The sequence below is a fragment of the Trachinotus anak genome, unplaced genomic scaffold (assembly GCF_046630095.1).
Source record: "Trachinotus anak isolate AG129_WGS33_773 ecotype Australia unplaced genomic scaffold, CSIRO_AGI_Tana_v1 ptg000003l, whole genome shotgun sequence".
NCBI lineage: Eukaryota > Metazoa > Chordata > Actinopteri > Carangiformes > Carangidae > Trachinotus > Trachinotus anak.
This window is the reverse complement of record NW_027273854.1, coordinates 8,536,033-8,563,016: the sequence shown is the minus strand read 5'-3', so window position 1 is coordinate 8,563,016 and position 26,984 is coordinate 8,536,033. Positions and strand designations below refer to the sequence as shown.

At 40.6% G+C, this 26,984-nt stretch overlaps 1 long non-coding RNA gene across 9 annotated transcripts in view; it reads right to left on the bottom strand.

Annotated features, from left to right (window-relative positions):
• Positions 1-23,248, bottom strand: part of LOC139614580 (uncharacterized) — a 115,834-nt gene extending 92,586 nt beyond the window's left edge. For 3 of the 9 annotated variants that reach the window (XR_011687091.1, XR_011687089.1, XR_011687084.1), the window contains exons 1-3: positions 22,668-23,248; positions 21,092-21,162; positions 20,789-20,881 (exon numbers count right to left, since the gene is read on the bottom strand). This is a non-coding gene — a long non-coding RNA (uncharacterized lncRNA). Of the gene's footprint in view, positions 1-3,979; positions 4,868-20,788; positions 20,882-21,091; positions 21,163-22,667 lie in introns of those variants that run through there. The other 6 variants (XR_011687092.1, XR_011687093.1, XR_011687090.1 and 3 more) reach the window with 4 other exon arrangements.
• Between the last annotated feature and the right edge of the window lie 3,736 nt (positions 23,249-26,984).

Below are 26,984 nucleotides of genomic sequence, written 5' to 3'. Positions count from 1 at the left end.
ACAATGTGTGCTGAATTTTGCTCCAGGTTGAGACATGTAAGTTCACATCTCTCCCATAAAGCTGTTGTATAATTCATGCCTATAGAATATATATTCTGTTTTAAACGTCGCATTAATCTTCATCATGCCCACACATTCATAAAATGATTTCACCACACCTCACACATGCATTAAAACATATTGAGGCTTGAGATTTAATAAGAGTTTAGGTATTCATTTATGTGGGGAAGCAAAAAAGGCTCAAAGTGAAATCACTGAAGAAAGAAATCCATGAGGGTGGATTCATATTGGTGTGATTATTTTTCTTCAACTTGCAATAGGAAGAAAAATCCCACCACTGGTCTTCTGGGTGAGCAGGGACACCAAAATACCTTTTTAATAAATATGCAGAAGCATTATGAAGTTTCCACTGGGGAAATGCTGACATTTCTTGCCTCCACTTCCATGCAACAGGACCCCACCCCTGTCACCTCCAGAATAACACAAAGTAAAGGTAATTAAAAACAGTCGCTTCTGCCCCACCCATCCATAAACATTGCAGGCCGCACACACTATTCTACATTAATATGCAAATTGAAGCTAGGGCTGTGATCACAGCGCTTTACTGATCCAGTTATTAAATTAATTTCCCCAAAACAAGCGGCAGGAGCTGCTGAGGTAGTCGATGGCTTTTCCCCCTCTCTCTGCGCATATTAATGAGTCTTTATCAATTTTACATTCATCACAGTTGGGAGATGGAGGGGACAGAGCACGCTGGCACCGCCACCCCTGTGGGCCACCCTGCTCTGCATACACAGCATTCACAGGGTCGTCCATCACCGGAGAAACCCAGGGACACAGAGGGAGCAGGATCTCCATCTCATCTCGCTGCCCTCTCTCTCTCGCTCTCTCTCTCTCTCTCACACACTCACTCACTCTCTCTCTCTCAAGCTTGTCGGCGTGGCGCTGCGTGCACAGCTACCGCTGGAATGGCATGATCAAGTTGTTGCAGTGACAGCAACAGGTGATGTCACACAGCAGCCAAAATGCTGCAGTCTCCGAGGAGCAGCACTATCAAAACACTGAATCCACCGGCAAGAGGAGAACACCGCAATTCAGGGTGAATTACACACACACACACACACACACACACACACACACACAGTGGAGGATATCGTCAACACAGTATGTGAATGGACACTGACACACAATAAAAGAAGTCCCACCGGGCGGTGACACTTTGCAAAAGAAAATGAAAACATCAGGCTGTTGTTCTATTTTTTTGTTTTGTCTGACAAATGCAAACACACCCCCTCAATGCACATACACAATGGTCAAACATTAAATCAACTTTCCTCTATAAGAAAAAAAAAAAACTGACTTCCAATGGTCAAAACAACAGAGTCGAGGAGAGCAGGCAAAATGAAGGTTTCCGTCTGGCTGCTGTGAGGGAACAATTGGGTTGTTTGTTTTACTTGCTGTCTTTTATTTGTATTCAAAGTGACCTTAGGCAAAGACTAGAGGAGGGCAACATTAGCAAACCAGCAAGCATCGTTATGGCAATTACTAGGAAATCATGTGGCCACAGGGAGCAATTATGTGCTTTGCGTTTACAATCATGCATAGGAGACTGATGGGTGAAAAGATGCAGAAGAGCAGACATTGAAAATATTGAGCTTCAGGCAAGTGGGAGAAAGTGTAGCGAGAGTGCAGGATGAGGAGAGCAGACAAAGAAAGAGCAGGTTGGCATATCAGCAGAGGCAGCAGATGAGGGTGTCGAAAGTCAAGTTTGTGAGAGGACAAGAGGAGGACAGGAAAGAAGAGGGATTTCAATGGCAGAGAAGTGGACTTGTAAGTGTAATTGAGTGAACGCAAGAGGAGAAAAGTGGAGGAACAAAATAGCTCTCAAGTCTCCAGAGATTACATTTTCTGCCACAGTGATAACTTGTATTTCTAATACAGCACTTCGGTCCTCTGAGGCATAAATTTCAAATGGCTCTGTGTCCCCAGTGTAGCTGCCCACACTGCCAGATGTGAGCGGTGACAATGGCCTGGCGACACGGCCGGGCTGAGTCTGGGGCTCGGCTGATAAGAGTGAGGTGGAGGAGGTCACTGAGCTCACTGTATTGAGACATAACCGCCGGTCAATTCAATTTCCTTAAGGACACAGGAGTCCAAACCACAATCAGAACATTTCATATCTCAGCTAGGCTCCTCTTGCCCTTTTCCCAATCTCATCGGAGGAGAAAGGGAGGAAGGGAGAGGAAGGAGAGAGAGAAAGGAAGAGGAAAAAAAGAGAGGGAGAGTGTCAGGCAATGGTTAAAGGCGGGGGTGGGAACTTTAGAGGTTACTGCAACGGCCTAGAAAATCTTAATTTCCTCACAGTGTTATTGTAACCAGTGATTAAGCTCCAGCTGATCTCAAGAGGAAACGAGGAGAGCAACATCAGAGAACACATTCACAAACAGATTCAGTAAAGCTTTAGCACTCAGACAAACAGGCTAACACTGTCAGGATGTCGGGCTCAGTAAAAGAGAAGAATCAGCCTCTCCCCAGCGCTTTAATTATTCATATCAGTGTGTGCTTGACTTTGAGAAGCGAGAGGAGCAGTACACACAGGCCACCCAGTGGATCAAACACCACAGCGACTGCAACAGAGGAGCTAGCGACAAAGTCACCGAACCACCCTCTGATGGAGAAAAAGAAAGAGGAGTTGAGGGAAGGACGAAGTACACAAAAGCAGCAATCTAATATTGACTGGAGACCTTGGGCCACCTGTGGACACCCACAGACCTGGAACAAAATAAAATATTTAAAGTTTGCATCCTTTGCCAGCTTTAAGCACAACAGTCAAGATGTGGCCTTGTTTTTCGCAAATCCTAATTTTAGACCAACTTCACTTGAATTCTTCTTGCTGGCAAATGGTCATGCAAAGTTCAAGCATTTTGCCTGGATTCGATTCCCTCTAATGATCCTTCAGATGAGATTACTACCAGGGCTGCTAATATGCCTCAATTAAGTCAAAGCTTTAGCAGCAGCGGCACAAAGTGAGAGTTACATGATTAAACTGATGAAAACCAAAGTTGTTCAGACTGTGGGTTCACACAGCCGTTGATTAAACAAACAATGGAGGCCAAATGGACATATTGACGCTCTGTGGCAAACTGTAATTTTCCCTACCACATTTAACAATGTAGATTCACTGCGAACAAAGAAAGTGTCAGTCAGACCATTCTCTGCCTGACCCATCGCATTTCACCAATGAGGTTAAGAAACGGGTTGAGGTTTTTCATGTCTACATTTGAATACACTGAAATGATGTGACAGACTTCGTAATTTGTGCAATGAATGCATTGTCATTATTTTGGAGAAGGAAAATGAGAAACGTGTGGAGATTTCTTTTCACTGCCTCACTCTCTGCTTGTTTAGTTATGTGTGTGCACATGTGATACTCAAATACACAAGACCCAGAATTAACTGGAACCAGAGACAGCTGTACCACAATAAAGGCTTTATTTACAAGGCAGTAAAATTAAAGAGACTTTTCTTTTTTAGTTAAAATAAAGATGCCAAAAAGGGATAAACAATAAATAGAATAATAAAAAAAGAACTAAGACTGGGCTGGTCCCACATTGTTTTTAGTATTATGCCTAGAAGAGGTAACTGTCACAAGATATACAGACAGATTAAAACAGTCACAATACTCACAATCGGGTTTGAATCAAAATTGTTAAACACCACTTCAAAGTTCTCTACAAGCAACAAACCACACAATAAAGCCCGCATTCAATATGACTGCTCCACTGCCCGGCTCCAGCCTCCTCCAGCACATATATGCATTTTCTAATGTGCCTTCATGGACTTTCCAAAGATGTGCTATATGTGGTTTTGCTTGTTTGCATGTCTTTGGCTATATACATGGTGAATGGCTTTGTGAGTCTCTGTGTGTCTGTGTGTACTTGTGTGCGAACGAGAATGAGCAGGAACAGGATGTGTGATGAAGTAAAATTTGATCAACAAGCTACCTGGTAAACATCAAAATGAGAGTTATTGCTCATAATACAAAAAAAAAAAAAAAAATGAACTGAAAATGCAAATAAATTGGATTCCCCTGAACGAATGCTCCCCTGGCCATTTGTCATTTCATACATCATGCAGCTATAGCTAATTCTGTGGTTGGTAAATCAATAGTTTGTGGGATTTTCTCAGACAGTGCAGACAGGGAGTTCACACAAGTGGGTGGCTGAAATGAAAGTTGCAATGAAGGAACCAGATGCCTAGGGAAGTGTAAACAAGTTCTTTGTTGCAGTAGCAAATTCATCAACCCTGAAAATGCAGAAGCCAGAGATGAGAGGGGATGAAGAGGTTGTGATGAGCAGCTGAGCAAAAAGAAGAGCGGCTGATGAAATGATTAGAGTGTTTAGAGGAGGAGAAAGGCAAGATATGGGCTTATAATCAAAGGCCATGGAACCAAATGCAATCATACAGTATGCCTGCTTATTTACATTGATAAAAAAAAAACTCAGCCTTCAGTGGCAGAAATCTGCGAGGACATTTCTGAACATTTCCATTCATATGTGGTTTTACATCCTGTGTCCTTCTCTCCATTTCTAACACAATTTTTTTTTTCTGGTTGAATGTTTATGCAAAATCTAACACCAATGTCATGGAGAGAGCAGGGGGGAGCTAATGGCCTGCAGTTACCGCAGAGATGCTACATAGATAATGTGGCAGGGATGACAAGCGCAGACACGCAAGGGTCAAAGTTTGGCTTTTGTTATACTTCCCATTGGCCTACAGATCCTCCCACTCACTGGTAACGCTACTCTGAAGTATGTAGGACACCAGATGATAATGAGTATGCAGTGCAGCTTGTTCCTAGTTCTTGCTAGAGGAAAAAAGAAAAAAAACAGAGAGGGAGAGACAGATGAGGAGGAAGATGTGAGACAGCCAACAAACTCTAACAGCGTCACTCTGAAGAGGATCTCTGGAGCTTTATTACCAGACTTCAACAGCAACAATTCAACAGTGTGGAAGCAAACATGCTGTACAGGTTATTCTCATCTGCCTCCCCTTCACCCAGACCCCCATCCTCCCTGCTCTCCTTGTCATCTTCTTCTCTCCTATATAGGTGACTCCTGACACCCTTACCTCACCCCTGCTTGGCGAACCCTCTGACTGACTGCCTTATTTGCTCTCTAATGTTATCCAGAATCCAGCAACCCTTCTGCGGGTCACTGCTTTGAGGCTGAACTTGTGTCTCACTGCCTGACAGAAGGAGAAAGAAAGTTAAAATGGGATGTAGAGAGAGAAGGGGGGCTCTTTCATGCCCGACAGGAGGGAAAGACATAGAGACCGAGGGAACGTGGGGGCAGAGGAGGGGGAGACAAGTTGGGAGTCTCACAGAAGACTTGCCATTCTGAGGTCTTCACAAAGAGAAAAGAGCGACAGCCAGTAGGAGAATACTCATACACAATCGCAGCGGGTTCCCCACTCTTTTACAATCTTCCATCGCACTAAAAACCCAGTACCTGACAGCAGCTGACAGGCTCTACAGCAGGAGGCAGTGCAGAGAGGCACGCGGCGCATGTTCTCTGTGCATATGTCTTGCATCTGCACATCCATGCGTGAAATAGTGTTTACGGCTGCTGACGTGACTGAAGCAGTCTGCAAACGCGATGCATAATTAACACGCTGCTGTCATTAAGACGCAATTTGCATTAAGTTTTGTTTGACATCATTTCAAACTGGCACGCCAGTTCATCTTGTTTGTATCTGTGCATGTTAAGAAAATCATGAGAGACGCCAGCACTATCAAAGTTTTACATCTGCCCTGCTTTATGTATATGGCAGAATGCATCACATATGGTGTGCGAGCGAAAGTGGATGGGGAGCTCTCATAATGAGTGAGAGATTGAGGTCATCCTGCATCCTGATCTTTGTTAGTGATGGAAGAGGACTTTCCAAAGGCTGCCACTTCATGAAGTGAAGCTAGCTATTTAATCACCAGTCTTTCTTCCACACATGTTTAAAAAGAGGTGACATTATTGGGACAGACATCACTGAAAAGAAAGACCCTCTTGAATAATCCCATAAAGCACAATGAGGGGGAAAAAAAGAATCTTGTTTTTTGATCTCTGAATATCATCATTCATCATTAATGGAGGAGGGTTGCTAACAAATTGCATGTTGCTACAATCTGAATCCTATTTGCGTGACTCAGAAAAGTGGACAGCATATGAACCAGGCCAGTAAACGTGGGTGTGGCTGTTACTTCACAGTCACAGCTGCAAACACATTTTCTGCCAGAAGGACTGCAAAAAGGTTGCAGTGAATAGGCACCTTATCCGTTTGATTTTTGCAGTAATTTAATTAATTTACGTTTCCTGCACGGTGGTGAAAGCAGCTGCGCTCCACCACTCACATAACAATCCACCACACTACCCAGCAGAAGCTACATGAGCGCAACACTGTAAACTGATTTCTAATCACTGACCATGCTTTTGATTAACATGGTCTCTATTAAATAGGATTTTTCCCACTTTCTGGACATGTAATATACAGTTTCTTATGTAAGTATGCAGAAACACACACATCCAGATGAGTTAGGGTCCAGAGTAGCAGGGAAGTCGACAGCAGGCACTTCTGTAAATCTGTGCATCTGTGCCCCATAGCGCTCCATAGATTTAATTACCCTCCCAGATGCCTTGTTTCTCTCATGCACATCAGGTCAGTCCAAACATTTGGAATGGATGCATGCCAAGAGAAATTATGTGACTTTGGCATGATAGTGTCAATTATACTTTTCATAATAAACTGTTTCATCTCATTTGTTTTTCTCTGTCATGAATCCGAAAAAGTTTGCAGCTGAAATGATAAAAGCAGAAGAAAGAATACGATATCAAAAAAAGAGCTACCAGCAATTAGAGACGGCAAGTACAAGGTCATACCATTACAAAAACACTCAGGTGAATTTTAATTAAATGTAGTCATGCATAATAGATTAAACAGAACTTTGAAATTCTGCTTTTGTGCGATGACGTTGAAATTAGTTCAAATAAGAGTGAACTGTGACGATTCACCACTATTGACAATGAAGAGGAAGCTGTTCCTCCTCTTGCGTGATTGTTCCTCACTTTGCTCATAAAACCAGACCATACATAGATAAAATAGAAATAAGGGTGTCTTGTTTCTGCAAGTGCAAAATGAGAACTATGCGGGATATCCTTGGAAATGAATCAGAGCAAAGACCACTTATCCACTTTTCAAGGTATATTGTTAAAAATAAAACCAGACATCTATATCTATAATTGGGCTCTGTATCCATTTTTCTCTCAGTCCTAAAATACTGGACTGCCAGACTCTCACTGAAGCAATTTGTGCCGGCATCAGCTGTGATGTCAACGGGGAATAGACTTATAATGAAGCAGAAATACACCTGAACGTTCAAACAGGAACCTCCAGCAACCAATATGGATATGTGGTGTTAAACCTTCATTTTATCTCATCTTAACTTTGAGAATGTTTGTTCCAAAAGTGCCTACAAGACAATTTAGCAAACAAATATTGTCTGTTGTCGGGCTACTGAGGTTCATTTGAATTTCAATGTGGCGTGGAGGAAGGCAATAAGAAGATAAGAGAGAGGGGGAAATGTAAGGTAGTGCAGGGCAAGGCAGCAACAAGTCCAATCACTCATAGATGAGAGTCATTTGTCTCAGTCTGAGGGGCACTCATTCAATTATTCTTCAACTGTTTGCTTTGAAGCAGAGCAAGTATCGATTCATTTTGCTTTACATCACGTCAGGAGAGCAAACAATGAATAAAAATGTTCCTTCAAAAACCTCTGCAAGAAAGGAAGTACATATACTGTACCAATCCTCATAATGCAAGACTAAAAGATTAATGATCCACCAGCTCATATGCACTGTGTCACAACTGCTAAGGTCTTATGCTGAAACCTACACACATTTACCCCACACGTTTACATGGTAAAAAATATGAACGTTAGCAACCAAGAAAGACACTGCTGTGATTTTATCATAGGGCCTGACAGCTCAACTGTGTCGCTCGAGCCAGGATTGCATCACTGACCATGTAACACTGAAATGGCAGCGTGTGACAGGCGGTCACGTCAAAAAAGCACTAACCAAGCCATTCTGGGTTTTACACAGGAGCTGTCAAAGTTACTCAAAGCCTGAAAAATCAGCTTCCGTCCTTTCAGTCTGTGGTGAGCATAATATGAACAAATATCAGGTAAACACAGGATGAAAAAGGAACAAAAAGGATTTGGGCTCCCTGGAGCTGGCAAAGCTCCGCTGCTACAAGGTTTGTCCTAGAGGATGAGGAGAAAAAGGAGGGTTTATTTATTTCTCCACAGAAGTGAGTCATGCAGTTATGGAGGCTGGCGACAGAAAGAACAATGAAAATATGTACTGTTATAAGGGTGGTGTAAGTCTGTGCTAGGTGGGTTTGTGTTTGTGAGAATGAATATACAGAACATATAGTGTATTCAGGAAGTGTTCAGACCCCCTCACCTTTTTCACATTTTGTTATGTTGCAGCCTTTTGCCATAATAATTTAAAATCAGATTTTCTCTCATTAATCTACATTCAATCCCCCCTAATGACAATGACAAAGGAAAAAACAGAAATTTATACATTTTTGCAAATTATGATGAAAAGGAAAAACTGAAATATCACATGAATATTCAAACCCTTTACTCAGTACTTATTTGAAGCATCTTCGGCTGCGATTATAGCCTTGAGTCTTTTTGGGTATGATGCAATAAGCTTTTCACACCTGGTTTTGGGGATTTTCTTCTCTGCAGATCCTCTCAGGCTCTGTCAGGTTGGATGAGGACCAACACTGGGCAGATATTTTCAGGTCTCTCTAGAGATGTTTGTTTGGGTTCAAGTCAGGGCTCGTGTTGGGCCAGTCACGAACATTCAGAGGTGTTCCTTAGCCAGTCCTGCGTTGTCTTGGCTGTGTGCCTGGTTTCTTACAGACATGACGCTTGGAAATGAGGCCAAACAGTTCAATCTTGCTTTCATAAGGCCAAGGAATTTTGTTTCTCACAGTCTGAGGGTCCTTTAGCCCAGATCAGTGGAGTGCAGCAGTGATGGTTGTCCTTCTGGAAGATTTTTCCACCTCCACGCAGGACCTCTGGAGCTCAGCCAGAAGGATCATAGTGTTCTTGATCACTTCTCTTACCAAGGCCCTGCTCATTACTCAGTTGACCAGGCGTGGGCAGCTCTAGGAAGAGTCCTGGCTATTCTAAACTTCGTCTGTTTAAGAATGATGGAGGCCACTGTGCTTTTTTGAACCTTCAAAGCAGCAGAAACTTTTGTTGTACCCTTCCCCAGATCTGTGCCTCAACACAGTCCTGTCTCTGAGCTCTGCAGGCAGTTCCTTCCACCTCAGGCCTGGTTTTTGCTCTGATATGCATTATGATATTCCACATTTTACCATTTGAATAAATTGTTTTCATTTTTTCAGGATGGGACATTGAGTGTATATTGATGAGGGAAAAAAATGATGTCAAACGATTATAGCAAAAGGCTGCAACATAAAATGTGAAAAAGGTGAAGGGATCTGAACACTTTCTCAGTGCATTGTATGTGTGTGTCAGTGTGCATTTGTAGATATGGTCTTCATATATATGCATGGAGAAAGAGAGGAATCACTGTAAAATGTTAACAGTGAGAGCAAGTTAAATTGCTGACTCATGTGCGGCACCGGATTACACCCCAGAAATGCCTGGCAACCCCCTTGTGAATGAGCTGCTACTGAGGCTTTTCACAGCAATTTGTTATTTTGAGGATTCTTAATGTCCTTGTTTCTAAAGAAACCATCGCAGGTACAGAGGGACCACGTATACATTTTTGTAATTTCAAGCAAAGTAGTTTATACTGACTTGTTTGTTTGTCTGACTTGTAATGTTTTCTTGGATTTGTGCCCTTGCCTTAGTTCCTCCTAAGACCTCCTTGCCTCTTCTAAAAATCAATTAATTTAGATACCAGTGCTGAAATGCGAGAGAATTATTTACTGAAAAAAACAAAACAAAAAAAAAAAAAAAGGACTGAGATATTCTTCACAAAGACACAGCAGGAGAAATCACTGTTCAGAACTGCACGCATTCCAGGTTTCCTTCCATAATTGTACTATAAATGCATGCACCTAATTAAATATATGCATTGATGACATTTTGAAATTGTAAATAGCACGTAAAAGGTTCTCAATTAGCAACAGTTCCAAGCAACACACAACTGGCTTTTAGAGGAGGTCATGAAGTAAATATAGTGGGATTAAGTGTCATCAAGATAATATTCTGTATTGAGGAAATGCTATTTCAAGGTTTAGGGTTGACTAGACAAAAATATGGACATAATATAGAGCCACTTTGATCCAGACGATATGTACACAATAACCCTGAGCGTAAACTCTGAGTTGGTGTAAAAATTGCCACCATAACGACGCTGCTTTATAAGTCAGGCTGTAAAAAATTGGGAGACAGGCTCCACATATTGTCAATGCAGCTAGATAGCCAAGCTGTGTGCAGTCACCTAAGATGGAGAGGAATGTAATCTGTTGAATGAGACAAAGCTTTAAAAGAAAACTCATTTCTTCCCTCTTGGTATTTTGCTTTGTCTGCAAAAATGAGGATTTGCAGTGACTTCTCAGACACTCAGGGCCACTGGTGAACGAAAAGAGTTATTATTCACATCACAGTAGTCCCCACACACACACACACACACACACACACACACACACACACACACACACACACACACACACACACGCTCAGAAGTCCCTTTGCTGCATTTGCTCATCCATTGCTATTCAGCGTCTCCTCTTGCTTGGTCCTTTATGACTCCCTGAGCAGCTCTTGGTCTGTGTGGTTACAAGAGGTACAAGTCTTCCTAACAGCCCCTGCATATTCAGAAGACCCATAATGAAGAGGGGCAAGATCAGGCAGACAGTGGGTGGGAAAATCTGACATCAACACCTCAACACAACTCAGTGACTGCTGAACTCCAGACATAGTAAAAACTGTTGTTCGGAGTCTCTGTTAACTGAGTCGCATCATAACAAATAATTTAAAGGGCAATTCCAGTGTTTTTACACTTGTTGTCCTTTTTGCTGCAAATATTCTGTTCCTGTTGGCTGATTTTCAACGTACGTCACTATTTATCAGATTTTTCTGTATATGTTTTATCTTCCTTCCAGACAGCCATTGGTTTCCATTCATTTAACTGTGATGCCAAAATACACTGCAGAGGCACAAGCCTTGCTTAAGATAAGTAATCCATCTTAAACACCATCTTGTCTTCATTTATTTTCATGAAGAGGAACAAGACCAATTTGAAGGCGGCACATAATATCCTGCAATGTAGGCTTTATCTTAACTCCTCATTTACTTATGTGAAATTACATTATATCTGACTGAATTAATTAAGATAATATTTAAAGTGAGTGTGCTGGCACATTTCTCCATTATAATTACAGATATTACAGTATCATCCATTTATTATTACAACCATTTACCTTGAGCATTAATTAGTTATTTCTAGACATAAACATTTGATTTCTGCCTCAGAAAAACTGTAACAACATTTAAGCCTTTAAAGAAAAAAAAAAGCCTGTATGGTTTCTATATTTAACCTGTGACTGCTTTTTGCAGTCCTACTATAATGCACATCCTGTCAGTGCACATCCTAGTTAACAGAAGACTGGCACAATAACAGAGTATGAAAAGGGCATATTCACTGACAAAATTGCTGATAACTTCCTGTACTAAAAAATTAAAAAACATATGCTATAATTATTCTGTGTGTGTGTGTGTGTGTGTATGTGTGTGTGCTCATTTGGAGAATAGATGAGAATAATGGAAGAAAATCTGGACCTTGAAGGAAGAGAGCAGAAAAATAGGAATTTTGATCACTAACCGATATGATCCGGCTCATGCATTATGAATGACGGAGAGGAGGGTGACTGCCTCTCCAAACCATTGACAAAAGCAGTGCCAGTTAAGAAAATGAAGGCACAACGTGAGGAATTTGCATATGGGTTTATGGATTAATTTATGGGATAATCAGGAGTTACTTTCAGCAGAGGGTTGCTTAATTAATGTCAAGAGGTTTTTCAGACGTGCAACAATAATTCACCTAATTTCTGCTGGGCTATTTAGACTGCAGTCCCAGTGCCCAAGGCTTCATGGCTCCCTTTTTTTCCCACTAAATTCAACATTAGCTGGTATATTTCTGAGTAAGCACAAGCAGGAGCAGCATCACCACGGAAACCACAGTCAGCTGGGAGGGGCAAGTATTACCACAGGAGCAGCAAACTAAATAATTATGCAAAATAGCAGTAGACTAAATATACAAGAAATTGCAGAAAGTAAAGCTTTGATGAGTATTTTGAGTATTTCAGTCATTGTGAATTTTCTTTTATCATCACTTTTATCATTATTAGTATTATCACAAGGAACAGTCTGGGGAAAACGATGCATGTAGTGAGGAAAACAAAGAATAATTGCAGCAAGGCAGAAACAGCAGAAACTAGACTGTATGCCTGTGTGTAGGGTTGTGGGTGTTAGTGGTTCTGAGATAAATAGCATGGGAGAGAAAAATGTCCAACCCTGTTTGTTATAACATGATGGACCTCATTGGAAACAGAGTCTGACAGGCATGTTTAATTCCCTTGCAATAACTGAAAATTGAAGGTAGTAGGCTAGATAAACACCGACAACGCTTTTCATCAGTAGTAAGTGCTTATGATGAAGCATCCGATGCAGCAAAATCATTACCCTATAGCCTCCAGTATACAGTGTGGAAAACATACTTGCTATTACTGTATTTATTCAAATGCATTGAATGTACTTTAACAAATCTAATTCATTATTTCAATTTGCAGTTGTTATGATGATTTCTACCAAAATTAAAACAAATCAAAAATTGAGCTGGTATTTGTGTTTGTATGTAATTAAAAAAATTAGTGTCAATACATAATTTAATAACTTTTTATTATCATCACATGATTATATAATCATTAAATATAGAAAGAAAAATGTTTTCAGTCTTACATATTCATCTTGATCTGTTCATTTTTGACATATAGTGCTTTCCACTGAGCACTACTCTAACATGTGTTTACCAATATGTCAAAGAGCCACACTCCTGCAGGGAGGCTTTAAAGTATTCCTCCGCCAAACCCACTACACTAATTTGTCACCTCAAGGCAAAAACAGGTCTTGTTGCATTAACCTCCAACAGAGTCCTTGGCTGCAAAATAAACAGCCACAAGCGTGAGCAGAAATTTCAATTTCATTTTGGCTATGATTGGCTGCATTTTTCAATATATTTGATGCAGATAAAAATTTGACCATTCAATTGTAATTTTAACTTGAATGCATATATGTGCATGTGCAAATATATGCATTTTCTCGTTAAAACTGTCATCTTTGAACTTCTGTAACCTATTAAATGCTATTAAAGAAGGTTTATAGCTTGTAAACATTTACAGTCAAGACATTTCTGATTATATCAAATGGATAAACTTGTCATCCACTTTGTGCACCTCCCTGGATTTTCTTACAATTAACAGTGTCATGTGTCTAACAAGCCTACGCCATACATAATAATCACCTAAGAGTTAATCATAACAAAGTTAATCCTTCTGCTAACACTGTGATGCTGTTCACAACCCAGGAGTGATCTATTTTCTGAAACTGCAAATGTAGATAGATGAAAGTGTTTCAGCTGCTGATGCACAACACTGAGAAAGATGAATATTTATATAGAAGCACACATGGGAACACTTCAGTATGCAGCTGAAAGCCAAAAATGAAAACCAACTTATTCTCCTCCCTTCTTCTGTCAGCCCAAACATCCCCTCAATCAAATTCTCCGCTGAAAACCCAAACACACCCTTTTCTTCTTCTGCTGTTTGTACATCATATGTCCTGCTCGCGCATCAGAAGTAAGGATTCCACTCTGCCTTGAAAACAACCTTTTGGAGAGGCCAAAAAGCCCTATCCGTCCATGAATCTGTGTGAGTAACAGAGCCCATGTGATCAGTGGAAATTCACAGCTTGCCGTTTATCCTCAGACAAAAGCCTGGGCAGAATGAAAGGGAAATTGGAGTGCTTGCTGAAGCCGCTGAGAGGGCCCCTAGCCGAGCCGCAAATTGCTTCCCTCTTCTCCGCTACACAGCCCTAACATGGCTGAAGCCATACATCAATTACCAGCCACCTCAATGGAACATCTCTGCCACTGCAGTACCTTTTCTGGTTTACTGCCAAATGAGTGCAGCGCGTAGTTCACATCACAGAAGTCAAACAGGCAATACTGAGGAGGCAGGTGTATTATAAATCTGCTGCCCATCCAGAGGAACTAAGTACCTCCTGACAGGTGCCGGTACCATCTCAAGTAGTGAGAGAGAAAGTTGACAAAAGTCTGTGAACCAGAGTGTGACACAGCTCAATGATTTCACATTCTGCCTTCTAAAAGTAATGATTAGGTTTAGAGGCTTTTCAGCGCCCAGCTTGCCAAGCAGTTTGTGTTTTATGATTGCTCTCTGTGTCCATGAACAAAAAAAAAACAAACAAAAAGCCTCACCATCCCCCTTGCTTTGAACAAGTGTTGTGCTCTTACTCCAAACCCCCATTCCCAACAAACAACTTAGTTCTGGGCAGTCGTCCATCAGTGTCCAAGCAGAGAGAGAGAGAGAGAGAAGGGGAGAGAGGGGAGCACAAGTACAACCATTTTGTCCAGCTTGCTACATACCAAGCCCTCATCTCTTGCCTGGTTGCCTGCCAGGCAAAGCAGCAATCCCAAGACACATGCTGCTCTGTCCTCTTCAGCGATTAAAGAAAGTCCGCACCCTGTTTTCCATGTCATCGCAACTCCGACCCACATCTGTATTAGGACATTTTGCCACCGCCACAACCTTTGAGTCCAAGCTGGGCAAAATAGAGAGGTTGAATATATTAAAAATCTGAAATGTATGAGGCAGTTGGAGCTGTGTAGGGAGATAAATGATTGATGGCTCACTGCTCACACATTTATGCTAAGTTGGTTTTAATGTTTTTTGAACAGGGCGGTAATGGTTCTCCGGGCCTCTGGGCAGCAACACATCTTGTGCTTTCTGTATGTATCATGCGTCCCTGCATACCCATGTATGAGCATGATAATGGAATAGCAGCATGTCAGGGGGGTCTGACTTGAGGTGGGAGAGCATAGTATAGACTGACAGAGAAGCCAATTAGCTATTTCAGCAGTTGCTTGTTGAACCAGCACGGCGCAGAGGTCTCTGTTAAATTAAAATACAAAAGCAAACTTGCCAAAAGGGGGCCAGTGTGCTTGTAAATCACATCATAGCCACTGCATGCAATCACACAGAAGACAAGGTACAAAGAAACATTTACAAAGTTGTATAAAGGAAGGGGAATACCAGGTCTTCCTCAAGAGACACTTACAGTGCCAGCCTTAGGTAATAAAACTACAGCGTGATTTCGGTTCTCACATTGTGGGGTTTCATCTATTCCTTCACTAGAGACTTGTTTAATTGCTGTTCACATGGGAAATCGCTCAGCCCCTGGGCGAACGAACAGGAGCAGAGCTCTCAAAATTCTGAAAATACACACACACACACACACACACACACACACACACACACACACAAGCGCAAACACACACACATACATATTCACACCCTCATGCTCTCCTACTGGTGAGCTCTCCAGCTCTCACTCCGATTTCTGATTTGGTTGACACACAGCCCGAGAGAAAATAGATTCCTGTAATCCAAACAGTGTTTAATCTAATTGTCCTTTATTTTGTGAATGCCACTACTGCACTGCAGTCCCTGCTAGTGTGAGGACATGCTGGAGATATTAAGAGAGCTGAGAAAGATGGCTGCATTGGACATGATGGGAAAAATACATTTAGCCAAAGGCAAAGATCTGGGCCACTGCATCTGCAGAATGAAATCCAAGAGCAGGCCTAGATTAAGTGAAAACATGTGGCCGACAGCAGAGGTCTAAATTGTATTCACCACACTGCTGTGCTTGGATGAGGACTGTTATATTCTCTGGAACTTCATGTCTCATAGTGCAGAAATAGGCAAATTCCCAACTGGGATTGTGCTCGTAAACGGCAAGTTTACCATCTCAGTACTATTGTACCATATGTCTATTTTAAGGGTCTCATTAGGCAGTGATATTCCCCAAAAACTCAGCACACACTGAAACTGCTTGGAATGGTCTAAAACATCAGCAACAGTGCTGTTTTCAACAGATAGACCTGACGCATTAATCCAGTCTTGCCTTTAGAGCCCATCTGTGTACCTTCTTTTCTGTCCAATTGTCTTCACATACATAAAGATTATGTGCTGAGCTATCTGACTTGTCCTCATATAAAGTGACTATAGCACCAGCAAGGATGAATCTGCTCTAAAGTTGACATTTAATCTATGCCAATTTACTGCAGCCCACCCTGGTGGATACTACCGGGTGGCATATTGCCTCAGAGTGGACCTCTGGCACAGACATAGAGCAAATGACAGGTGTTTTTTTCCTTTTACTTCTTTGCGTGTGTATATGTGTCTGCGTGTGTGTATGTGGGGGGGCTGAATGTGTATCATAGGAGTGTGAGATGGCCTTGTTCATATTTGGAAAAAAAAATAAAGAAAGGAATCCATTGTCTGCACCTTTTATGGTTGCATGGAAGCCAGCCAAGTTTGCTGTTGTGCAGTGATATAGTAATGAATCTCTTCAATAGCCTAGGGAGCAAAAGAGCATTACAAAGTTTCTTGAGAGATTCATTACCATATTCGCTGCATTGGGAGAATAGTTGATGATCACTGTTGCTTTAAATGCATAAGGCCACTGTAGAAGTATTCATTACTTGTTTATGAAAGACGTCCACATCAAGAAACCAAGCCTAATATGAGCTTGGCTTCTATGTTCACAGGGCTAAACCTGTCAAACACGATATTTTCCCCGAATCACCGCCAGCCCTCAGGAACGTTCCCTGCATCTCCTGTGATAATAAAAAAACACAGATTATATTATTTTCTGTCAGTTTCTCCACGCTCCCTGTGCATCATCTTGATTGATTTTCAGTTAATTCACTGCAGGAGGATGATCAAATATGTGTCCCAGGAAGGTGGTACACCAACAGATTACAAGAGCGGCAGTCTGTCTCCCCATACAAAACCTTGTTTAAGGGTGATGTTGACATTCAAGCTGTCACACGGTGAAAAAAAGCACATTGACTTTATTTCCAATGATGTGCAGGTGCCTGGAGAGAATGCAAAACAATGAGGAGGAACAAAAGTGGAAGCCAACCCATCTGCCAGCTTTTGAGCAGTATTCATCTTCAGTTTGCCACCATCACATAGTGACATGTAACTTGATTCTCCTCCACACGGAAGACATCGTCGTTCAAGTCTCACTGTAATATTTTTATGTTAGATATTTCAAGTGATATCTGTGCCCTGAGTTGAGCCTCCCAGGAATCCCTCCCTCTCAATCTGTGAACTGCATCCACTGATCTCCACAATGAAGGTTATGAATGGTTAAAGCTGAACTTGGTTAGGGGTTATGTTCAGTTAATCCTTGTAGAGGTGGAATATTTGTAGAAAGCTTAAGAGACAGTTTCTTCTGGAAGAAACAACTTGGAGAAATTAAGCTGAGCATAAGAAACAGCTATTTCTGGCATGTGTTACTACTGTATGTGGAGCAAGCCATAAAGCTAAGTTCACAGTGATTCTCAAACAGCTCATCCTAAGGAAAATAGTTCATTTCACTGCATTCATAGACAAAAATAAACAGGTTGTATAGTACATTTTGCTCCCTACTTCCACCACTGTCTCTGCATCCCTCTCGTACCCCCTGATCTGTCTTCCTTTTCCCAGCTCTGGGCTCTCTGTGAGGCCCATGACCCATCAGTTCTGGTAAGACCTCAGAGGGGCCATCCATCACCAGGGCCACGCAGTAACCTGGGGATAGATTCCCTCTCCCCTTGCCCACTCATCAATCACCAGGGGCTACTGTGAATACCTAAGCAGGCCACAGAAGGTGGGAAAGGCCAAGCAATGTCACTCACTTGGCCAAGTGTGTACTTTTAGAATTATACAAACCATTTAAACCGCTAAGTGAAATGACAATATAACTTTACTTCATTTGAAAAGTAAATACATGAATCTGCCATCTAGAATTAAAAAAAAAAAAAAAAAAACCTTATTACATCCTACTTGAGCTTTTCTTCTTCAGCATCTAGCATTTTATGTACATAGACAACAGTAGGTATCAGCTAAATCACTTGAATTAAATTCATTGAGATTTTATGTTATGTGTTTTGTTCAAAAACAATGCATTTTTAGTTATGGAATGCTTATTATTAATTTTTTTCATTTGTATCAGTAACGAGCAGAAGCAGCAACACTGCAATCATGACTAACAGACAAGAGGGTTGTGATAGAGAAAGCACGTTGGCTCAGCTAGGACGCCCAGCTGTGTGTTTGCCGGTGAGCCTTGGCTGAAACAAGACCGACACTCTCACAGAAGCAAACTGTCATCTCTCACAGTTCACCAGAAAGTGTACTCAAATGTACAAGTAGTATGTGAATCGCACATCAATACCTGACAATATTATTAATGGGGGAACAAGAAATCCTTGATGAATTGGAGGTACTGTACGCGGCGCCCACAGTGATGCAAAACAATGCAAGAAACAATGTGACAGACCCGAGAGAGTTGCGAGTAAAGGGGGGGCTTAATCACTCACTCTATAGAAGAAAGGTCTAGTGATGCAACCAAGGAGAAAGAGCAAAGCAAGAAAAAATGAGGAGAAAGGAAGGAAAGCAAAGCTAGTGTTTGAGAGATGGCATGCAGGCACTTACAGCAAACAGTGCTGCATGTCACTGACATCTACACAAAGAGGGTGTGTTGGTGGTTCAGGCTTTTGTCACGTTGATGTGGCAGAGGCTGAGCACAGCGGCTGATGTCATCGAGTCAGCCAGTGCCAGGTGTCCTTTTGACATGGGCACCACTCCCCTAAATGACTGGTTGAGAGGAGAGCGACAGCGGCTGCCACCAACACCCTTCCAATTAAAACCTCTAATTAATCAGAGCTATTTAAAGAAGCCCATTCATCCCCGATGGCGGGAAGCATGCTGACGAGGGAAAAGATAAACTGCTCATCTTTGCTCTGATTTACCTTTTCTCTAAGCTGCCCTTTGGCATTGCTGCTTTCTTTCCACAGCTATGGTAAACAGCTGTCACAATTATAGCACAGTTTTAACAGGAAGCGTAACTGCATCTGACTGGCAAAGAATATACATTTTCTTTGTTGTGTCATTCCTTTATGTTTAACGGAACAATCATAGACTGATGTTTCATGACACAAATAAGCCCGTTAATAGCCAAACCTATCCTTCACATCAAGATGAAACAATAACATGAAATAAATTAACAGCCTTTCCTGGAATACACTGGCAACCAAACACAAATCTCACTAACCTTAGATTAGAAACACAGTCACATGTAAAGGAGTGTCTTGTTATTGTTATTACGATTTCTATTATATAGGCAAGCTCTGTTTTAAAAAAAAAAAAAAAAAACCTATGATATACTCTAGATATTAAGAATGGAGTGTATTACATATTTTTGTTTGCTGAGATATAATTTCTATTCCAAATATAAGGAATACATCACCATTATCACCGGTTTTTGAAAAATACCTTGCTGACTAAAAATGCTGACTTGTACATTTATCTGCTTGTTTATATTATTCATGTGCTGTCAACTCAAAATTCTCAACCTGTTGGGTTGACTCACATGTGTTTCCTGCATTATTTTCAGCTCACTGTATGAACGGAAGAACAAAAGAAGAAAGTAAACAGATGATATCATGAGATTTTACAAATGTACTTGTGACCTCTACCATGTACAGACCTGGCTGGTGTCATGCCAAAATATTGTAGCCCTCTCAGAATCTGTTTCCCCAAGCCCACAAAAGCATTTCATCATAGTCTAAATATTCTGGAACATAAAGGGAGGGAACACATTTTGGCAGCCCGCATTTTCTCCCTGTGAAAAGAGCTCATTAGCTTCCCTTGCCCTCAATTGAGCCTCCCAGACAGAGTTTCCTTTCATGCTGAATACAAATCCCACCTCCTTCCCCAGGATCGGGACATCCAAACCCTAACATGGCCATAACCCTGGGCATCTTAAACCTATATCAAATAAAACTAGTTAATTAGGTGAACTTTTCAGGGGGCACTGCTCGGCCTGGAGACATGTTACCTCGAGGGATCATATCAGCAAAGAAACATTGGCTCTAAATGAAATTTTTTCTGTCCTTTATCTTTTTATTCACACCAAAAAAAAAAAAAAAAAAAACGCAGTGCAGCAAATCACCGAGGGGTCTGTGCAGCCACTACACTTGAGTTTGAGTCCAAAAAAGTTTCCATAATGTTTTTGGGAAGCCATGCTGCTTGCATTTGCTAACCATGCTGCCACCAAAATACCAAGCGGAAATTCCATCTTAAAGACTGACAGGACCCCAAGCAACTGCACAAGAATGCATGTCTTTGTACTTCTGAATGGCCAGGTTGTACAACTCTGGAAAGGTCAATACGACAGTGATGAGTTTCTCCTCTGTACTCACAGTTTCCAGGTAAATAGCAGAATGCAATGATGAGCTATGGTTGTGGCCATGTTCCAAGGCAAGAACATGTGATAGTGATAGCCTGGGTTATTTGATGTGGGGTTGCATGAGGTACTTATCCATAGTGAGTGTATTACCTGCAGTAGATTCAGGTCGACACGCTCCCAGTTTGGAGAAGCAGCCAGGTGTACCGGTCCGGCACAGAAGCTGAGCAATGTACTGCCTCTGGACTGAGACAGCAGGAAAAAAAACGTATTTTAGCAACTTTAAAATGAAAAAAAATGCCAGCCTAAAAAACCATCAGCTGATGACAAGTATTGTCTGCCATCTTTACAGATTCTATGTGAAAGAGAAGAAACATGGCAAAACATGGGTGCAAACATAGCAATACACAAGCACAAATGGTGCACTAACAAATAAGTTCTCAGCAACCGGCATACCTCGCAAAAATCCTTCCTGTTAAACAAGACGGTTGGCGAATGCAGCACCTTGTCCGATGACACCCATGACACTGCATAAAAAAATTGAACCAGATCAGTTTACAAATAAGTACAAATATTAAAATGTTTTTTCAAATGTCAAATGTCAGCCAACGTGTCTCCCTCAATTAACCACTACTATTTGCACATAAAACCTGAACTTATCCATCAAATACCTTGTAATTTGACTGAGAAACTATTTATCCAAATCACCTCGATTGCAAATACGTGAAACCAGATTACCTCTTTTATTTGTCCTGTAACTCAATTGAGAAGAGTAAATCATATGACTTGATTTACTGTTCTTGAAACAGTGATCAAGAGCATCTTGAAATCGAAAGCATCTTGAAATCAAAAGCGTCTTGAAAAAGAAGAGATACACAACTCGATTTTTAAGAAATTATGACAGCAATGGCTAAATGTTCATCATTTTCTTATGCTGAGTACCATAGTATCCATCAAGGAGCAGATATAAAGCTCCTGACAATAATGCCTGTTTTGAGTTCTGCTTTTTGTTAACAGAGCGTCTGGAAAAAGTGCATTGTCAGCCAATTAATTAAATTTTGCATTACTCACCGTTTTCTGGCTTTGAGAGATAATTGGTTTTGTTGAGAAACATTCCCAGAGCTGCGTAACATCATAGTAATAATGAAATGCATGCATGAATCCAGTTTAGGATTAATCTTTAATACAGCTCTTTTCTTTTGATGAACTAGCATGGGTGGAGATTTTTTTTCCACAGAATGACAGAATTTCAATAATTTGGTTTGAATTTGTAAACTGGCAATAATTTAGCATCACCATTGAGTTTTGAGAATCAAAACTTGTGTCTATTTGTTTGAAATTCAGCTTTTCTGCTTTGGTTTAAATGAAACATTATCAGGATTTCAATGTGAAGTTGTGCAAGTGCATAACCTCAACTTTTTTTGAAAAGCTTTCATATTTTGACAACATTTGATAATCTGTATTTATTCAGCTGTCAATATAATTTTTCTATGTTAGCTGTTACCAAAGACTTGGGAAAAAATTATATAGTTTGCTGTTGGTACACTGAATTTTTTAAGCAAATGCTGTGATCAGGTGCTATAGTTATTAATTTGAAATTCCACAGAGGGTGGGGAGCTATTATGGGATCTGACGTGTGTGTACATATACACTGAGACAAAAACACAGGCCTGAGTGTGCTTTGAACACTGTTGCTGATGATTTAAAGTGGGGGGTTTTTTCTGCTTCCGCGACGAGCTGACGTCAGCTCGTCATATGGCCATCTGCTGCACAACTGGTTCTCACAAAACAGTCTATTGAGCAGGATTACAGGCATTTAATGTACCTCAGCATACAAATAATCTTGGCGCAGATTTCCTACGGTCATTTGGCTATTGCACAACAACATTTTACTAGCAAGGCCAGCTTTTGTATTTCTCAACTTCACAGGAGCATATATAGAAAAAACATTTACATGCTGCACGTGTTGTGACTGAAAGACGAAACCCGCCGTTATGTTTCACAAAGAGCAGGTAATGGGCGTAATATTTACCAAGCAGAGGTGTCTTGCTTTAATCTTCTTTGCTGCGGAGGTTTGAGTTGTCCACTCTCATGATTCGGGCTCAAACTTGTTCGGACGGATTCGAGAAGGTGACATTTCCGAGCAATTACGTTACATTAGTTCGCAGTCACTTCGTTTTACAATTTACTTCCAGAGCATTCACACCTGTCAGGGGACGAGCACCAGGTGCGCTGCTCCTCGAGAGCTCCGGGTGTTCGGCCAATCGGAAGAAAGTGTTTTTTTTAAGGTGGCTTCTTAAGGAGGCTTGAGCTAATATTGCCTGTTCCACCCACTGCGTAACGAACAGTTTGGGATAAATAAGGAATTTTATTTAACTGTGAATCGTGCAAAGCTACTTTAAAGAAGTTCCAGACTAAAAATATATCGCTGGAAAGAAGCATAATTGGCCACTGTTGAATATTATGGAAAAATGTATAGCACAGCCTTAAATGAAGACACTGATATGCTGCTGCCTTCTAAATCTTAATGATCATCTGGGTTGCTCATGTAACTCCCAATGGTGACAATCAAAGCTAATGAATAAAAAAGGCACGTCAGAAGAAGGGCATGTGGTAAAGGATAGTGGCAACAGCATATATAAATATATTACCATGCTGTGTTTTGGTTTCATAAGTATTTTTTTCCATTTTGTTGTTTGTTTTCTGTTTTTTGTATAAAACAGATCTGAATTATTAGGTTGCAGGTCATCATAAGGTCAACTGTAACCTGCAGAGGGCCTGGTTTGTGATGAGCCAGTTGCATTTAAAATGACATCATCATCATCATAAAAAAAGGACACAACATAACAGTGGTGAGCTGTAAAATTATTTGTCCCTTTAATTACCTGCAGGGGACCTAGTATTGCTCCTTGTGGTACACCTCTATCAACATTTCAGGTTATTTATTGAAATTTACCATACAGATGTTAATTAAACCAAAACCATCAAAACACAAAATGGTATCATCAGACAGATTCACAAGGAGAACAGCACAATATTTATTTTTATCACATAAATTAACAGTACCACCTACAGTGCATTAGCAGTTACATGATTTTATCATGTAAAAATCCAAGAATATGCATGTTTTCATTCCTTCGAATAATAGAAAAACATTGTCTGTCAGTTTTATCATTCTGTCTTTTTTGTTTAACAAGACAAATATGTTTGGTGTCTTAGTTTGTTACAGACAGAGAAAGAAAATGAAAATAACCATTTCTAAATATCTGCCCTCAAACCAGAGCTTCGATTGTCTTCTGTTTACACTTTTCCAATTCTACACAGATTTTTGGGCCCTTTGTCAACATGCAGTTTCCAAAAGAATATCTGAAAACACTGATTTGAAAAGAAGAAATGTTATTTTCTTGTAGTTTCAGAAAGGAAAGAAAGAAAACGGGTCTTTTTTTTTATTTTTACATCTTGCCTGTGAAGCCAAATATCTGCCAAGAAGAGGACTGCTGCTGTGAAGGCTGCAGCACACTGTTGTATATTTAATGTTGAAAAAGTGATCTAATTGTCTCTTTTTGGATTTTGTGGATTTGACTATAATGTGAAATTTTGATTCAGTTTGTGGTTTTGTGTAGTCAAGAATTAGACAGCTCAATACACGGATCATTATTTGTGTGGGATTTATTCTCATGTTAATGATTTATGTCTGAGTGATGAAGATGATACTGAGTCTATGGAGGTGTTGCATTACTCCTGGCTCCACTGGTGCTGAATGCAGGCTTGATGGTGGTATTAAAATACTTTTGAGTGGTGGTGGGGCTTATTACAGTTCTCTCTGGATCCACAGATGCAGAATACCACCAATGTGGCGGGAACAGGCTCCAGCAGAATGGCTGTGAGAAGACAGAAGTAGTAAACAGAGAGAAAATTGGCCTTAAGCTGTGCCGCAGGAATGAACATGAAGCAGTGATTAATCTGAGGGACTTTTATTTATAAATCTACAGTAAAGTTACAATAAAAGCCTTCACAAAGCAGCTGCAAAAGTTAGTTGTTTATTCATGAACTTCATTATACATCCCACAAAGCAGTCGAGGAGGTGCTATACAAACTCTGAACTTGAAATATTCATTATTCAGTGATTGTCCTACTAATCTTGTAAACGGTCTTTTCGAATGGCTTAATGGTATAGTGAGATAATACGCTGTAGACCACATGGAGCTGCTGAGAAGCTTAAAGGTTTCCCTCCATCTCTGTCTGCTTTCCTGCAGAAACTGCTGGAAGATCGAATCCTTAAATCTTTAATCACCTGTGGTGCAGCAGGCAGAGAAATAATTGCTTATTTTGTAACAGCACCCACCGTAATAAAAGGGATATGATACATCACTAACACCCGTTGGGGGACTGACATGGAATACAGATACTGAATTTTTACCAGAGGATGATTATTTACAGCACAGCTTTGTCAGTATTACCATAAATATTCAGTTGACCTCAAAGGATTCCTAATGATCATCAGGTTGTTTCTCATTAGTAGATCAGCTTTAGTGACAAGTTGAAGAGCCAATAAATTAGATCAATGAAGTGGGAAGTGAGCACCATTAGTTTTGTGTGGGGGAAAACCTCAGACTCTGCAGCGGTATGCCATGTAATCTTTTGATGCAAAGTTACAGAAAACATTTTAATTTACTTAGACCCTTAAAAACCCTGAGCATCCATTACTGTTTAAAATATGTGAAAACATTGACTTATAGTATTCTGAGTTGTAGAAAAGCAGCTTGCTTCACCCCACTGTTCTCTCAATGAGTTTTCATGCTAATTACACAAAGGCACAAGCATATAAATATATATTCCTTATCTTTTTCTTACACACATAGAAGAAAGTTAAAGAAATGCTTCATAGGTATTTTTGTTTAATCAGACGAGCCAAATGGATTTCGTGAAACCCAGATTACTAATGTGCCATATTATTTATCTGTATCTCATGTAAAAGGTGGAGAAATTATAGAATTATATGAGATGCAGAGAGAGAGATGTAATCTTGTAAATGTTATCTAGACCAACTATGGCACCTATATCTTCTTGCCAAAGCATCTCCCCTGTTCTTTCTTGCCGATGCACGTTCCAAACCACTGGAGCAGCTCCAGTCTAATCCCTGTCATTGGGTCAGAGATAGATGTTGTTAACAGTTATGGTAAACTGTGACTGCCAAGGTGAAATTGGCCTTTCTCCGTTGTCTGTTTTAAAAAGGGTACATCTTTAATGAGTCACAAGGGACGCAAAACTGCTGCTTCATCTCTCTGTGTGGGTTTAAACCTCTGAGCATGTTGCTTTCACATCTTCTGTCAGGGATGTTACAGCAGGAGTGCAACATGCTTAGTGCATGAACATGGCAAGGAACCACTGCAGGTGTTTTATTCTCAGTTATATGCAATTTAGTGTGATATTCCCCTTTAATGTTCCCACCAGGCTGGGCTGAGGTGCCAGGATGCGGTGTTGTCTCCCAGCTGTAGGCAGGTGCAGGGTGTTGGCTGGATCCAGTAGCCTTATTGAAAAGCTGACCTTTAAAGCATCTTGAGAATAAAGGCTTTGCATACAAATGATGATCCATTTCCTCAGTCATCGGACCAGTCAGTCAATGCCACAGCATGCCACTGCTGGATGCTCCATTAGCTGAACAGACCTCCATCATTTCTCCACAGTGATTTTTAATATCCACAAATACAACAAAATAACTCACCTTTTTTTTTTTTTTTTTACCAAGTTCACGTTCATTGTCTTTGTCTGCTGCTGTGAAAAAGGTGACTATGAAAGTGGGGAGCATGCCAATTTGAGGTTATTTAATTAGTCATCATAAACAGTATGGTTTTGAAGCAAGTACAATTTAATCGGGTATGCAAATGCATGGCCTATATTAAAAACATAATTATGCAGAGGGGAGAGTAGATGGCAAATCTATGCCACTTCCTTAAGAAATGATGCAACAGTGCCACCTACTGAGCATGAGCTGCATGCACTTTGATCAGTTGATGGTTAGAGTCTTGGCAATGAATTCTGGTTCCCCTGAAAAAATTATGCTCAGTTCCTCCTTTTATTCTATATCAAATTAACACATTTAAAATATAAATGAATAAATTGGGGTGGGGTTGTGGAGCTACAAACCCTAAGAGTCCTGAAAATTAAACTTTACACTGTAGTGGATGCGAATGGATTGTCTTGTCATAATAGATAAAACATGGTTTCCTGCCTGTTTACAGCATTTAAACTGAATACAAACCATGGAGGAAAAGTCTTAGAATTGATGTTATTTCTTTGCACAGCAAGATTGCTGTTAAACCATCTTCTGTCCACACAACAGCAATTT